Source organism: Euprymna scolopes, chromosome 23 (genome assembly GCF_053919585.1).
Source record: "Euprymna scolopes isolate OS-2025 chromosome 23, ASM5391958v1, whole genome shotgun sequence".
Taxonomy (NCBI): domain Eukaryota; kingdom Metazoa; phylum Mollusca; class Cephalopoda; order Sepiida; family Sepiolidae; genus Euprymna; species Euprymna scolopes.
In genome coordinates this window covers 106,829,768-106,834,848 of record NC_136504.1, presented here as the reverse complement: position 1 = coordinate 106,834,848, position 5,081 = coordinate 106,829,768, and the positions used below count along the sequence as shown (strand labels likewise).

General features: G+C 40.0%; 1 pseudogene; it reads left to right on the top strand.

Annotated features, from left to right (window-relative positions):
* The first annotated feature begins 648 nt into the window (after positions 1–648).
* On the top strand, positions 649–765 carry LOC145246192 (5S ribosomal RNA; annotated as a pseudogene).
* Positions 766–5,081: the final 4,316 nt, after the last annotated feature.

Here is a 5,081-nt window from a genome sequence, read left to right as displayed (position 1 = left end):
CTCTCTCTCTCTCTCTCTTTCTCTTTCTCTCTCTGTCCACCTGTTTCTCTCTATCTTTCTCTCTCTCACTCTCTCTGTCTCTGTCACACTCTCTGTCTCTCTATCTCTCTTTCTCTCTCTCTCTCTTTGTCTCTATCACTCTATCTCTTTCTCTTTCTGTCTCTGCCTTTCTCTCTCTCTCTCTCTTCGTCTCTCTGTATCTGTGTGTGTATCTCTCTCTCTCTCTCTCTCTCTCTCTCTCTCTCTCTCTGTCACTTTCTCTGTCTCTCTCTGTCTCTCTTTGTCTCTCTCTCTCTCTCTTAGTCTCTCTGCCTGTCTCTCTGTCTCTCTCTGTCTGTCTTTTTGTTTCTATGTCTCTATCTCTCTGTCTTTCTCTCTCTCTCTCTCTCTCTCTCTCTCTCTCTTTTCTGTCCTGTCCACTGGACACTCTAGCATAGACAATCTTCACAAAAGATAACCACTGGCTGACCTGTGACAGCCCCAAAACTTTCAATTCTTGTTTTTCACTCAAACACAGTCCAACAAATCAAACGAATAAACCTTCCCAAATAATGAAAGTTAATGTTTTAATGATACCACAGGATGTCATAATCTATTATATACATCTCACGTGTCTGTTTAAATGTATGTATGTATGTATGTGTGTATGTATATGGCATAATCACGTTGATACACCGGTTCTCGTCAAATCACCAAAGTTAAGCAACGTTGAGCCTGACTAGTACCAGATGGGTGACCATTTGGGAATTCTAGGCGCTGTATATGCTCTCCGCTTATCTCGGCATTGTTTCCAGTCGTCCTGAAACCTCCACTTGCCACTGGTATTCAACAATGTCGACTCAGGGGAGGTGTGGTTGGGGGTTGCGCAACTATTGCCACAAAAATTAACGTGCAGGCACCCCTTTGTGGGTATCCATAGTCTGTCAAAACTGAAGGAAGCCTTTGAAAAAATATGTATGTAGGTATGTATGTCTGTATGTCTTGCAAAAACTTTCGACAGAGGCGACGAATCCTGACAAGATCGGTATCATTTTAAAGCTCGATGTCTCGCACGACAAATATCGAAAAAATTGGCTAAAAACATTAATTGCTTCACCCTCAACTGGGCAGTTTTCCACAAGGAGAGGTCGTTTTATTTTTTGGATCGCCATTTTTGCAAGTCAGTTGGAATGACTTTACTAATTTCAACGTTCCGAACTTCCGGTCGCGTCATGGAGTAAGGTTTTCTTTCACTTTCTCTCCTGCCTTCGCGTCATGGGTTCGAGACTGCCTGCGTACTACCAATTTTTTTTTTTTTTTTTTTTTTTTTTTTTTTTTTTTGCTTTGCTCATCACACCTGGGCAACGCCGGGCGCCCAAGCTAGTAGCAGGCTAGAGTGAACAAAAATCATGTCAGATTGTAGCTTTCACCATCCCAGCACACCACAGGGTGAATAGCAAGGAAACGGTGAAGCAAAGCAAATGTACAGAAGAATTGGCCAAAGAGATGAAAAGGATATGAAATATGACGACTGCTGATCAAATATAACCGTAAAAACTGAATAAAAATCTTTAACCTATGATTGGATCATTCCACTACTCCATAAAAGTATCCCACTTCTGACACAATTTACTGTATGCATTACAATCAACTCTTTCGGTGGAGGAGAAATCCTTCACGACTGAGACAATTTTTATTTTTGTACCTTTTCTCCACATTAAAAAACGACCCTGGTGTCTAACTCTGTCCCGTGGGGAGGCATAGTAAATAGGTACAATCAAATGCGTCCTTCTCCGCCATTCAGCCTCTTTCTCACAAAAGACACGTTACTAGTCTCTTTCTGCTCTATCATTATTTTCATGGCATGTGCTCAACTGAGCCTTAATCTATGATCCATCCCTTGTAAAATATTCAGAACAAAACTCGTTTACTTACAACCACTATCCACAAAATCCCTTCCTGTTTCTCTGTACTTAGAACTAAGCAGAACTTTCATTGGTTTCTTTCTTAGAACCGCGTGTCTGTAAAACACAGTAACACAGAGCTGCTCCCTAGCTGACTATATCATTGCTGTTTTCAAGTCTAATTTAAACAAATTCTTGTTGAGTCGTCCTCTTCAAAAATAGTCTTTTCTAACCAGTTATAACCATCGTTACTACAGCATCTACCTGTCAAACTCAATAACCTTTATCCTAGTGTGACCTGCAGGCCTTGATAAGCAGTTACTCGATTAATAAACAAAAGATATAAAAAAATATATACGTTTATTACCACTTTGACTCACCGATCCCTGTAAAAGCAAGTTAGGTGACGTTGAGCTTGATCAATTCTTGTGTAATAATGAATAAGAACTACTGGGGAATGTTGACAGAGTTGCTCAGGCATTTTTTGTAGGCTAAAATGCACTTTACCTAATGCACTGGCTTTTTAAAGCCCATCTGACCTTGTGTCAAACTTCCTGCAGAGGAGGTAAATAAACAATTATCTAAGACCTTTATTATTCCTGATATTCATAAACGACCTCCCTGACAGTGGTTTCAGTTAGACGGGTGTTTTTCGTGAAAGATTGGCGAGGAGGTGGGGGGACCAGAAATTGGAGCTCAGACGAGCACTTGCCATGGAAATAATGATAAAACAAAGATAGGCTCACAACATCCCTTAAATATAAGGGGAAAAAGGAGTGTACACATATTCAAGGCAATGGTTGAAACCTAGGAAAATTAGTAGTGGAATAGAGAGTATTGTATAACCATGTTGACACACTGGTTTGCACCAGATCACCGAAGTTAAGCAACATTGAGCCTGGCCAGTACCAGATGGGTGACCATTTCGGAAAATGAGGCACTGTATATACTTTGTGAAAGTTGGACGTGGGGCCAACACCTTTACTTGGAAAAATCGCTACAAAAGTATCTAGAATATTGTAGATGGCCTGCCCCTCCACGGACTCAAGGCTATGGAATGAGGCTGTAAATGGATAGTAACGTTCAATGCTACTAAGACTAAGCTTCTTTCCTTTAATAACTACAAAAAAAAAAAAAAAATGCCGTTCTAAGTCACAGATTGCCATGACAAATAGCACTTTTCATCAAACCTCACCATTTAAACTCCTCAGTTTAATATTCACAGGAAAAATGAATTAGAACAAATACTTTGATGACAGTGCCAAGGTTGCTGCAAAGAAGGTGGGCTCCATTTACTGTGTTAGAAAATCACTCACTAACGAGTATCCTATATCTTTACAAGGCTACAATTGGCCCATCCACATCTGGACTGATACATCTATTACTAGTTTTTCACTCTTAGATAGGATCCTCCAAAAGTCTCCAATCCACAACGGATGGTTCAACGCTTGAAGGCACAGCTCAACAAAGTTTCTGGCTACGGTTATGGTCTTTGGTGCAGTTTCAAGTGAGGGCCACATCATGCCACCTCACATCTTCGAAATCGGCTTGAAAGTCAACACCAAAGTGTACCTGGATGTGATGAAGATGATGATGATGATCCCCTGGTGCAATCAGGTGGCTGCTGGTAGACCCTGGGTGAGGCAGCAGGACTCAGTGCCAGCCCACAAGTTGAATGAGACCCAGGCTTGGCTTCAGAAAGATGCTACAACTTTGTACCCTTCTCCCACAGGCTCCTCCCTTCTCCCCCAACCTGAACCCATTCGACTACTTTGTTTGGTCATACGTCAAGAACATCACCTACATGACCTCCCACAACACAAAAGCCAGCCTTATCATTGCCATCCGCTATGGCGCTTGTGGAAAAGACATGCTCCCAGTTCCGAACCCGTATCGAGGCGGTGATTGAGGCTGAATGCAGCTACATTGAATAGATGTCAGCTCTACTACATAATCAAGTTACTTGAATTGATTTTTTCAATAAAAGTTTTAAAATAAAACTAAAACAAGTCACTGAGTTTACGTATCTTACTCAGCAACATAGATTTCACGGAGAGAGATATTGAAATTCGCATCTCAAAAGCATCGAGCTGAATTCAATAAGCTGCGGTCAGTATTGACTTCGAGGCTTACTGACAAACTGAAAAGGTAGTTCTTCAGGCCAGTGGGGGAGTCTGTCCTTGTTTATGGTGCTACAACTTGAACACTCACCAAAAGATTGAAAAGAAAGCTAGACGGCACGTACACCCGTATGATACAGTGTTAAATATATCTTGGCAAAATTATCCTACGAAGCAGCAACTTTATGGCAACCTACCTGCCATATCTAATACCATCAAGGAGAGACACCTATGATTTGCCGGTCACTGTCAGAGGAGCAAGAAAGAGCTGGTGAGAGATGTATTGTTGTGGACTCCACGGCACGGTCGCATGAGAATAGGACAACCTAAATCCACGTACATCCAGCAAATTGCAACGGCAACTGCGATCCTGAAAATCTGAGTTAGCTGATGGAAGACAAGGAAATCTGGAGAGAGAGAGAAAGAGTCACATTGGTCTAGGCAAGGAGCCTGACCAGATAGATAGATATTACAGCATTATTACATAAACAGTTTACTTTCATCATCCAGCAATATGTCATGATTATTTTGGTTGCTTGTTAGGATACAGTTGATAAATCAATTTTTTCTTTAATAATATGCCGTTTTAAGCAAAAACAATATTACATACTTAATTGTCATGTCGAAAATAGAAATACATCCAAAAATTACGAAAAATCATTGTATAGAAAGTTATTTATAGTTAAAAGTAATTTTTATGGAAAATTGGGTAAAATTGCATTTTTCTTAGACTTTATTATAAGATATAGTAAAGTTAACTTATTTGCATACTTTACGTTTTTATTGTTTTTTTTTTTTTTAAATTAAATTATTGTTTGGATTTTGTAAATATTAATGTTTTTTTTTATTCAACAGAATCCAGAAGTGCCAAAGAATTCAGAGAAACTTAAGGAAAGAGTACCATCAGCATTTTTCCACAAGTTAGTGCTGCTGTGAACCCATATGGTCTCACATGTAGAAAATAAAACATAACATAAGAAAAACACAGACTCTGATGCTTCACGTATATATTGGTTGGACTGTGTGTGTGTGTGTGTGTGTGTGTGTGTGTGTGTGTGTGTGTGTGTGTGTGTGTCTA